The sequence below is a fragment of the Onychomys torridus genome, chromosome 11, assembly GCF_903995425.1.
Source record: "Onychomys torridus chromosome 11, mOncTor1.1, whole genome shotgun sequence".
NCBI lineage: Eukaryota > Metazoa > Chordata > Mammalia > Rodentia > Cricetidae > Onychomys > Onychomys torridus.
In genome coordinates this window covers 24295693-24308274 of record NC_050453.1, presented here as the reverse complement: position 1 = coordinate 24308274, position 12582 = coordinate 24295693, and positions in this window count along the sequence as shown.

Genomic DNA, 12582 nt, shown 5'->3' with positions numbered 1-12582 from the left:
CACACACACACACACACCATCGCACATACACTAAATAAAAAATTACTAAAGAAAAAACTGGCATCTCTACCCCCTCCAAAATGCTGCAATTGATGGCAAATTATAATACTTCTCATATCATCAAGATGAGTGACCCTCATCCCTTCTAAAAACCACGGTGAATTTTCCTAAAGGGGCCACAGGCTCCCTGAAGAGATATGCTAAATTCTGTTTAGGGGCAGTTTTCTGAGAAGAGAGGCTGTGCTGGCTAGACATCTAGGAGGGAGGAAACCTCAGTTAAGAAAATGCCTCCAGCCAGGCGGTGGTGGCGCACGCCTTTAATCTGAGCACGAGAGAGGCAGAGGCAGGTGGATCTCTGTGAGTTTGAGGCCAATCTGGTCTAGAGAGTGAGTTCCAGGACAGCCAGAGCTGTTTACCCAGAGAAACCCTGTCTCAAAAAAAAATCAAAAGAGGAAAGGAAAAAAAAAAAAGCAGGCTGAACAAGCCATGGTGAGAGGGCCAATAAGCAGCACCCTGCCATGGCCTCTGCATCAGCTCCTGCCCGCAGGTTCCTGCCCTGTCTGAGTTCCTGCCCTGACTTCCTGATTTCCTTCGGTGATAGATTACAAAGTAAACCTGTCCCTCACCAACTTGCTCTTGGTCATGGTGTTTCATCATACCAATAGTAACCCTGACTAAAACAGAGGCCAATGCCAGAGACTCAGAGGAACTCAGAACCCTCCCAGGGGACACGTGCAACCTCCACCTCTACCACACCCTCTGCACAGCCCCAGCCACATATGGGGCCCATATGCAAGCAGATCTTAAAATATGAATGATTACTAGATCAGTTCAGAGAACAGTGGCTATGCAAAAGGTCTCACAAATACAGGTTAATCACACAGAAAAACTGTGACAGAGTGCTTTTGTTCTTAAGTCAAGAGTGGACTGTGCTATTGGTGAGCCAACACACTTTGTAAGCATTTGGGATGGAGGGGACATCTGACAATCTTTTCATCTGTATCTTCTCATTCCATTGTGACAGAAGACAATGCAATGCGCACAGAGAAGCTACAGGAAGTCATCTTGACTGATACACAGTAAGACAGTGGAAACAAAGCACAGGTATGTGGGCCTGTCTATCAGATGGCCAGCAGCCACAAAGGGTCTTTAAGGATCCCAGGAGACAGCAGCCCCCTGTGTCCTGATGCATGCGCGTGCTGTCTCGCTCGCTCTCTCTCTCTCTCTCTCTCTCTCTCTCTCTCTCTCTCTCTCTCTCACACACACACACACACACACACACACACACACACACACACACACTTTTCCTGCTCAGAGCCTTAGAGCCTTCCTGGAAGAGCTGGAAGGACAGTTGGACTCTTCACAGGAGGAACTAAAAAGTGTCCTCACTGCAGCCTGGCAGGGCACCAGCCCCTTTTATTATAGGGCACACAATGACACATTCCTTCACCACTGAGCTCAGCAGTATATCTCAAATGCGAAGAGGAAGGAAGCCAGCCAGCCAGGCTGAGGGGTCACTGAGGGGACCCCTGGGCATATTATTTGACCCCTGGTTTCTTGTGTCCCTTTGCTTTTTGCTCAACAGCATAATAGCTAGAGTGGCTCAGTTCATGCTTCCTGTCTAGAGAAAGAAAAAAATGATGGTAAATTCTCTATTGAGAAGTGGGGGGAAGGAGGGGAGGGAGGGAGGAGGAGAGGGAGAGCACTAAAGTGTCAGGCACAGGCTGTAATCCATTAAGTAGCATCAAGTAAATCCACACACAAATCTAGTCACAACTGGCCAGCATTAATCTGCTGACGACAAGACCGATGTAAGGAAAGCCACGCTATCTGGAGAGACAGCCACCGAGAACAGAGTAGGGTGCATGAAATGAGCTCCTGTCCCCAGGAGACTGAAGCCAGCATTTTCTGATTATTAGATTAAGCCCATGAAAATGTCTTAATGCTATCCATACAGGCACTTTCAGCTCCCTTCTTATTCCCTGGTGTTCTGAGACACACATCTATGCGCAAGAAGCATCTTGAGAGCTCAAGTAACTCTAACGAAGTGGGTTTAACTCAGATTCAGACAAGGGAACAAAGGCTGCCTCTTTTCCAAAGCTGATGAAATAGATGTGCCCCTGCCCCCTAGAAGAGCAGAGATCTATATAGGAACATCAAAGAGAACTGAACTGAAAGCTTTCTGAGAAGACTACACCTACCTACGAAAGAGGTTCTGGGGAGAAAGGCAGCTGAGTGAAGCCTCCCCCCATAGGACATCTAAGACACAACCCACCCAGAATCTGCACCAAAGCTGGAGTTTCACTAATCATCTTCTGCATTTGCTATGAAACACAAAAATATTTCAGGGGGGAGAGCTCTCACACCCACAGACGTCCCTAACTAGGACTGACCTCAATGTCATGCACCATGCTCTAGCTACAGCTCTTTTAAGATCTTTCTGATTAGGAGTAAATACAGTGGACCAGAGCAATGCTAAGCACAAAGGTAGTGTTGAATGAAGTAAACATCTTGAGTCTAACAGGTCTCAAAAGGACAAGAGATGAACCTGAAGGAGGATAGGACCACCCTCTGCGAAATGAGATGTGCAAGAATCGCCACCCCACAGATGGGATTGGCTGTCCCAGAAATGTACGAGCTGCACTCGGCAGAGGGGATGAGCAGATCTGCTATTACAGGGCACCATCAGGAAGCAGTCAGCTTAAGACACAGCTTCGAGGACCAGTCCCCAAAGTGACATTGGCAAAGGAAGATGGTCAGACCATGGCCTGCCAATTCCCAGCTTCTACAGGAGGCAATACAGGTGTGAGCAGAACCCAAGCTTCCAGATCATGGACTCAGCCTCCAGAAAGGCTGACCCCAGATCTTAAAGGAGATGTTTCTGGACACAGGGTGAGTTATCTAGCAATAGCAGGTGGAAAGGCCTCTGGTGAAGACCAATTCCAATGTATTGTTCCTTTCGATCAGTCTTCCACTTTCCTTGTCTGAAGACGACTCCAAGAGAAGCACCCCATCCGGACACTAGGACAAGTCTCAGAATTTAAAAACTGCACACTTGCCATTATTATTTGATGAACCTGAAATTGTGGTAACAACAACAATTGATTTTGTTGTTGTTTTTTAATTTTATGTGTATGAGTGTTGTGTTTGCATGGATGTCAGAGTACCACATGCATGACTGATGCCAGCAGAGGCCAAAAGAGGATGTCAGATGCCCTAGAACTGGAGGTGCAGATGGTTGTGAGCCACCATGTGGGTGCTGGGAACCAATTCAGGTTCCTCTGCAAGTGTGCTCTTAACATCTTGGAGCCATCCCTCCAGCCCCAAAACTTTGTTTCCTTTAAATCAATTCTTTAGAGACTGGACTCACTCTGGGGAGGAAAAAAACAAACTACTGTTACAACTCGCTGTTGTGGAATATTAGTTGAAGATGTGTTGCTTTCGTTTATGCTGTGGAATATTTGTTTAATGATGCAAAGATGTGTTTCATTTGTTTAACTCTGTGAAGCTGTGTTACTTTGTCTGCCTAGAACACCTTATTGGTCTAATAAAGAGCTGAATGGCCAATAGCTAAGCAGGAGAAAGGATAGGCAGGACTGGCATGCAGAGAGAATAAATAATAAGAGAAGAAAGAGATGAGTGAGAAAAGGAGGAGAGAAAGATGCTGGGGGCAGCCACACAGCCAGACACAGAATAAGAAGGAAAGAAAAGGTATACAGAAATAGAAAAAGGCAAAAGCCCAGAAGCAAAAGATAGGATAATTTAAGAAAAGCTGGATAGAAATAAGCCAAGCTAAGTCCGGGCATTCATAAGAAAAAGAAAGTCTATGTGTGAATATTTGGGAGCTGGGTGGTGAGTTCCACAAAGAAACTCACTCTCTCTTTATGCCCAGCACTGCCCACCCTACTTCCCACCTAAGTGCAATGTTTTAGACCTGTTGCTCTATCAGCTTCCAAATTGCCTGCAGCCTCTTACTGAAGTGATTCTCAACTTGAGTATCAGGCTCACACAGGAGATCTTGTACAATGTACATTTGACTCAATGGGTCAGTGTTTCTGACAAGTACTCCATGACACTTTATGCTAGTCTTTAAGCCACACTCTAAGATAAAGCTCTAACCACCTCAAATGACATTTCCAGACAATTTGCCTTCCTAGGGCCCCTTTCATAAACACATGCAACGGTTCCCACAGTGGATATCCCAGAATCCAAATCTCTCCTTGATTTGTGTCCTTTTTTACTAATATTTCAACAGAGGTTCTGAGGGCTGAAGCCATTTGCCTCACATCATGCAGCCAGCAAAACATTCATACTCAGAAAGCACCTACCAAATTTAGAGTCACATTAAACTACTTTGATTTCTTCAGTGCACTTAACTCTGAGGTAATCATTTTATTTATATTATAATTTTTCTCCTTCCTATCCTTCTACCCATACCTCTAACAACAAGGCTAGCTTGTAATTCTCAGAACTAACAAGGGTTACTTCTGTCTCCTTCACTGTTACATCCCAGATGTAACTCAGAACGATGTCCAGCTCATGGAGGCACTGGATAATATCTGTTGGATAAAAAAGTAAATGCTAACAAATGAAATATATTGTTGCTTCTTCTATAAAGAGATAGACCAAGAATTGGACCATTCTGGAAGCTGAGGTTAAGTCATAAGTATGAGCCACTGGTGTTGTGGAATAATTTTTCTGTACACTGTGAACATGTGTCACTTTGATTGGTTTAATCAAAAGCTGAACAGCCAATAACTAGGTAGGATTTGGGGGGCAGAGAGGACACTGGGAAGGAGGAGGCAGAGATGTCAGAAGACACAGAGCAAGGAGGATGGGTAACACAAAGGTGAGGTAATAAAGCCATGAGGCAGAGAGTAAATTAATAGAAATGGGTTCATTTAAGTTATAAGAGCTAGTTAGAAATAATAATTAATAATAATAATCAATAATCAATATCCATGTTGTTTCTTGTGAGCTGGCAGCCCAAAGAAAAATCCATCTACACACTGGTTTCTGAGCAGCAACTCAGAACACTACAGCATAGACACAGATTAGCAGGAGACAAATGTATAGAAGATGCCAACCCATCTATTACGGCTTAGATGCAAAATGTCACCACAGGTTTATGTATTTGAATAGCTGGACCCTGCTGGGGGGCTTTTGGGGAGTTATGGTATCTTTAGGAGATGGGATATAGCTGGAAGAAGTGAGTCGATGTGGGGGAGGACACTGAGGTTTATAGCCGGGTCCTCTTTCATGTCTTGTCTCTGCTTCCTGACCCACTGAGATATGAAGAGATGAGGAGTAACAACCATGCTCTCCTGCAGCTCTGGAACCATCTGTAGCCATGCCTTCTTCACCATGATGGACTAAATCTCCTCAAACTGACCAAAATAAATTCTTCCTTTCCTAATCTGCTTCTTGTCAAATGCTGGATCACAGCAACAAGAAAATTAACTAATATGCCTCCTTGGCGAGACCTTCCACTCATTCAGGAGAGAGGTCTTAGGTAGACAAGACAATTAAAGCAAACTTAAAAAAAAAACAGAACTACAAATAAATAGGATGAATTAGATAAAGTTGCAAAGCAGAGACAAAACAACCAATGGGCTGGTAAGTGGAGACAGGTGAGATCAGGTCTTAGCTAGAGAGCTGTTGAAGGAGGACTGACTGACCACAAGAATGCATCTAACTCCCAAGATTAACACAGAATATGAGGATATATTTGTGTCAAGCTGGTGAGCATAAAGTCCCCAACAATCAACCAAACAACGAAAAGTCCAGGTGTTGCTGTGCGTGAAGATATTTATGCATGTGATTAGGAACCTAGTCAATGGATGTAGAGGGAGATCCTCCTGGGTGATCTGGAGGGACTGATTCAGTCAGAAGACCTGTAGAGCAGCATGGGAACCTTCTAAAGGAACTCCACCTATGGACAGCAGCTTTGCCTTCCTGATCAATGTTCCCACATGATACACCATCCTGTGACTTGTCTAACAACTCTCACAATAAGATAAGCCAACTCCCTTCTATAAGTCTCTCCATAGGCACTGCCTAGTGGGCCATTTCTCTAGTGATGTGCCAGCTAAGCAGGATGATTGTGTCCTGCTGAAGAACAGCATGGCCTCTTCCACCACCTGCTCCGTAATGAAAGCCACCACAGTCCTTCCCATTCAAACTGTTTATGTGTAAATACCATGCCCTGCGCACTAGAAAACAAAGCCACATTCACCATCCCATAACTTGCAACTAGGGACAGGTAATCTATTGTGGCTGCCCAGCCTCCTAAGACAAGGAGGGTGCATAGGCAGAAGAGACTCTCCCAGACAGCCTAAGATCTACACTACACCCCATCCCACCGACAGGACTCCACCGAGCACCCAGACTCATTTCTGCACTTGATATGTGGATGTCCTGCCAACTGAGTCATGCTTGGCTACCTGCCAGTCCTTCTCCTTCAGAAGCAACTGTGCTCACTACAGGAACCACGATCACCCACCATAGGCCTGCTGCCAGTCCCAAATGTCACCTCCCCCAAGGCCTTCAAGAGGAGAGGAGTATGTGTGCTCTCATCCTTGTCTCTGGTTGCCAAGACCCTGTCAATTTGCTTCTTTCAGTGACCTCTATGCCACCATCCTCTTCTTGACACACTTTGGACCCAGCATGCCCATACAAAGACAGAGCACAGAACAGCTATCAAAGCACCAGGCTCTGAGGAAAACATGGTAGAACCTTCAAGATGCTTCACCCCCCTCCCCAGAGTCCTATATCATTTTACTGGAGTATAGAAACTCACTCCACAATTTTATTAAAGACACAAACATGTAGGCAGGAGGTAAAATGAGAACTAATCTTTGCTGTCAACTTGAATAGATTTGGAATCACCTGGGAGACACACCTCTGGGCTTATCTGTAGGATGTTTCCAAGAAGGTTTAACTGAAGACAGAAAGCTACCCTGAACATAGGTGGTACTATCCCACAGACTGGGATCCTAAGCTGAGTAAGGGGGCGGGTGGGGAGATGAGCTGAGCACCAGCATTCAACTCTCCCTGCTTTATAACTAGAGACACAAAGTGACCAGATGACTAACATCCATGCCACCACCATGATGGATGTACCCTAAAATGCAAGCCAAAATAAATCCTTAAGTTTATTTTTCTTAGGTATTTTCTTACAACAAAGGAAAGGCAACTAATAGAGAGGACTACTGGTCTACCCACAACCTATTTAGAACACTAACCCATGCAGTCTACAGTATAAATACACCTGCACTCAAGGGACTACTTACAACAAATGATTTGACTTAAATGGCAAATGTAGCAGGTAAAACTTACATATCTTTTTCATAAATGACAGCTTTAGCACACTACTGACCAAACTACTCAATAGTCTTTAGGGTGTCTATCTTTTAAATGTGTATCTGTGTCAGGATGTCTTATATCTCAAGCTCTAAGGAAAGAAAATCTTTCTAAAAGTCCATATGTATCACTGATGTTAAAAGCCCAGGTAGAGAACATCTTGAGATAGGGACAGCCCCTCCAGGAGCCACTGTTCTAAACTCCCCACCATGTTTAGACATACATCAACTGGAGGCGAAGAGGACTGAAGAAGTGGCCTGGACTGTGCAGCCAAAACCCAGGGATACAGTCTCATGCACCTTCTACCAGAAGCTCCTGAGATGGTAACTCAAGCCTTCCCTGCTGAGGATTTGCGGGCACCCAGGCACTGCACAGGACCTCTGTTGGCCACACCAAGAAAAAGTTCTGAAGTAGACTACCACTGGTTCCCAACCACCAGAGAGGCAGGTGGGCTCCTTAAGGTGGCAGCTCTGAGAAGTGCAGTTACTGACTACCAGTTAGGTGGAAAACCTAGGGCTACCTTAAATAAGGCACCACAATAAAAAATAGAGACCCCAGAGTAATTCAGGGTCCCCTAACTGCCAGACAGTGAGAAGAGTCAGGGCACAGGGAATCTCCACCATGAATTGCCCAGACCAAAAGGGTCACCGTTTGGGATCTTCCATGAATCTTTACTGCCACCCATGTCTACTGCCTATGGATGGATGCCTTGGGCAATAAGCTCCCAGGCCTGCAGGATGGAAGACTTCAGAGATCAACTGATCCAAGTTCCCCTCCAACTCTGGTCAGGCTTGACTCATCCTGACAAGAAAGAAGGCATCTTCTTGACAACCATGAGGAAACGCAGCAGCAGCATCCAAAAACTCCGAGTCCATTTTCGTCCAGGAACATCAGCCTCCTACTTGGCAGGCATCAGCCTCTCTGTACCTCAGGCATCTCAAGGAAGCCTCTGACTGCAACAGCTTTCTGGCAACCATGTCACTGTTGACACCGCTCACTCTTGATGCCATTCAAGACCCTAGGACAGTTTTTACACTTGCAAGTAAAGCCGGATCTCCACTGTTCATACCATCCTATTAATTGTGAGGCTAGAGACCCAAAAGTCTTAAAACAGAAAGGAAGGAAGGAAGGAAGGAAGGAAGGAAGGAAGGAAGGAAGGAAGGAGCTTCTCAGATATGAGTCCCATCATAGTCAATGGGCTCTCCTCCATTGTCAAAGGTGGCACTCTTTACCACAGCTATGGCTAATCACAGGGACCCCCTGCAGATCTCCCCTCAGCTCTGAACAGACAACCCTGACTCCCCAGTAGCTCTGCCTCCTGCCCTGTACTCTCTTCCCCAAACACCCCCCAACAGTTCCCACTAGAGGACCTCTTCCTGCTTGGTCCCTCTGTCTAGAACATTCAAGTCCTGTTTAATTTAAAGGTGCCTCCAGCCAGCCAGAAGGATCAGCCCCAGTCCCATACCTTCAATACTTGGTGTTATATGGCCCCGTTTTATTTTCTTGAAACCGCTTATCCCTACCTAAAAATATATCATTTCCTATCAGCCCTGAACTTGTTTTAGGACATAAGACTATCTGTCTTGTTTACAACTGTATCCCTGGCCTGGCATGCAGGAGACGAATGCTCAATAGATGTTATTTGAATGAATATCCATGAGTAATGTCATGGCTGTAGCTCAGACCTTGGCATCAGATACCCCTAGGTTCAAACCCTGGCTCTGATGTTCATTAATGTTATGAGTTGGGCAGGTATCTCATCTAACCCAAAGTCACAATGTGGTGGTGTTGGGTTTTTTTTATTGTTGGGTTTTCTTTTCTTTTTTTAAACTGCTACAATGCCCAGGCTAATCCCAATCTCAACAATCCTCCTGAATGCTAGAATTACAGATGTGTGTACCACATCCAGTTATTTAATGTAATTTTAATATGTATATCACAGAATTTTAAAGAGAATTAAATCTCACTATTTATAAATTTTAGGGTTAGGGTTAGAATCAGAGTTAGGGTTAAGGACTCAAATTCCCAATACCCCTGGAGCACAGTTATGTCCTGAGTTGATAATAGTAGCATTTGTTACTCACTTGGCCATGGCAATCATTGTGGTGGCCTGTGCCATACATATGATCAGCCACTGGCATCGCCTAGGATATTTCAACTTCTGTAATGGAAGGAGGCAGTGTGACAAAGTGACAGTAAGGAGCTGTCAGAAGACGATGACTGGAGTCTCAGATGTGACTAACCAACCACTCTGTCACTGAATGCGGGTGTGTGGAGGAGGACCGCGTGAGATGACACATTTGTGTGAAAAGCTTCCGAAACTCCAGAGCACTGAGTTGAAGGGTATTGTCAATATGAAAACTTCCCTCGTCTATACTTTAATATTCTTTGGGTCCCACAGACTCAGCTCACTTCCTTGGACATGTTCAAAGCTCTCTGGTTGCCACACCGGGCAGGACAAGCCTATAATCCCAGCCACTCAGGAGGTTAAGCTAGAAGAATCACAATTTCAGGGCCCACTCAGGGATACACAGTGAATTCAAAGATAGCCTAAGCAACTTAGAGAATACTTGTCTTAAAATAAAAATAAAAAATGGGTCTGAGGTATACCTCTGGGATGTGGGAAACCCTGATTCAATCCTCTGTACTGGAAAAAAAAAAAAAGAGGGGGGAAGGGGGTTACTGAATGTGTGCCCAGACAGTGGTTTATAAATGACTTAATGTAAAACTCTAAACGGCATGCTAGAAGCTCAACAAAAATGCAGGCATCCTCCCTACATGGGACAACATACAGAATTCAACATACTTGATGAATGCAAAGCAGTAGGGTGCAGGGCGGTGGACTGACCCAGGATTAAATCCTGGCTCTTGAGAGGTCACAGCCCCTCAATAGGCCTGTGAAACTTGGGGATGAGAAAACAAGCCAGAGACACTGAGGTCTGCAGGTGGCTGGAGGGGACAGCAGAAGACAAAACAGTGAAGGGGAATCAAAATCCACAGTGAGAGGTCCTCTAGTGAAAGGCCTCCCAAAGATGCAAGCTTGGGTGGCCTCCCTCAGCATGAGCTGAGAACCTGGTGAGCACTGAACCCATGAACCCAATCGGGAACAAATTCAAGCCACCTGTGTGTGCTCTGTTCCCTCCAGGAACACGTCTCGAATATACAGGGACAACACAAAATTGAAGTTCCATACCATTTACATAGGACTTTCCAGACATTCCCTGTTTGAATGTGTCATTTTCATTTCATGTTTCACCACAGATAACCTTAAGCTTGTACAAAAGCAGAGAAAATACATTGAATGACCCCAGCGGTGACCCAGTTTCGGTCACTACCAACTCAGAATCACTTAGTTTTTTCCATACCATTCCTCAACTCATCAGCCCTTCAACTTACAAAAAAATCCCAGATAATCAAAGTGTTTACAAAGTAAATAATTCGAGATAAACAAGAAAAAGACCATGAGTGTATGTGTGCACATGTACATTTGAGTGCAGACACACAGACAAGTGCACATGTGTGTAGAAGCCATAGTACAATATTCTTCAGGTGTTGTCTACCCATTAGGCTAGACTGGGTGCCAGCAAGCCCCGGGGATCTCCTTGTCTCCACCTCTCCATTATGGAGATTACATGTAGGAGTCACCACACTTGGCTTTTTATGTGGATTTTACGGATCAAACTCAGGTCCTCACGCTTGCACAGCAAATGCTTTACCAACTAGACTATCTCCCAGGCCACAATAATTTCTTAACTTGGGAGGCAGAGTCAGGTGGATCTCTGTGAGTTCAAGGCCAGACTGATCTACAGATTAAGTTCCAGGAGAGCCAGGTCTACACACAGAGAAATCCTGTCTCAAAAAATTAGATGGATGGATGGATGGATGGATGGATGGATGGATGGATGGATGGATGGATGGATGGATAGATAGATAGATAGATAGATAGATAGATAGATAGATAGATAGATAGCTATGGATGGATGATAGATAAAAATATTCTCATTACACTATCCTTGATTTTGACCATCAATTAGTGCCCAAGTTCCCTCTCACTACCTGAAAAACATTGTTATATATTACATCCTAATTAATATTCAAATGAAGTCCAAACTACAACTGATTAATTCATCTATTTTTAATTCTTGGGCTCATCTTGAATTTTTCTTCTCCATAATTTACTTTAGGCAATTATTAGAAAACCCAGATCATTTTCCTGTGGGTTTTCTATAACCTGAGTTTTGCTAACCGCATTCCCTTGGTGGTACTGAGCATGTCCTCTGTTCCTTGTGGATCTTTTAAACAGTGTGGTGGCACACACCCGCAACTCCAGCTCTTGGACTACAGGTAGAAGCATTGGGAGTCTAAACAGCCTTAGCTACACAGCAAGTACAGGGATAGCCTGGGCTAAAAGAGACTGGCTCAAAATAAACAATTTAAAAAAATTAAAACTTAAGTCTGGAGGTTTGGTTAGATTTAGGTATTTTGTAGACAATATAAATCTAGAGACATAGAACTAGGAAAATGACTCAGTGGACAAAGGTACTTGCTGCCAAGCCTGATGACCTGAGACCTGTGTTTGATTCAAGGGATTCATTTGATGAAGACGAGAACAGACTCCCACAAGTTGCCATCTGACCTACACACACACACACACACACACACACACACACACACACACACAAACACACACAAATAAATTAATAATTTTTTTTAATCCAGAGACACAGAAAGCCTGGTTCATGCCCCTTCTGAGTTGTCAGTGTCCTCAAACCATGTCCTAGATCCATAGAGTTATGAGAGGTTACAGAGCCATGGTGATCCTGCTGCTTCCCCTCTCCTGCTAGCTGCCCTCCCCTCCCAGGACACTTGGGAGAGTGCTTCCTTCCCCTTTATTTACCAGTAGTCAAAGGAATGAGCTAATGTCCAAGCATCCCACAAACAGACTTTTTTTTCTTATGTATCATTCAGTTCATTGCCAGGCTAATTATTAATGATGTCCAAACTGTCTCCATTTGGCAAACAGAGACCTCTCCAAGTTGGTTTCAAAGCCTTCTCAACACGACCTTAGAAATCCTTGATGGATTCCCTGCTTGCTAGTGTGACAAGGAGCTCCAGGCACATCCTACTGCCTGCCCAGACCGGAAAGCTACCACTTCTCCAAAGAGCCTGGCTGCTTTTCTTGGGAAATGATCCTTGTCAATCACAAAGGAAGGCTTCCTG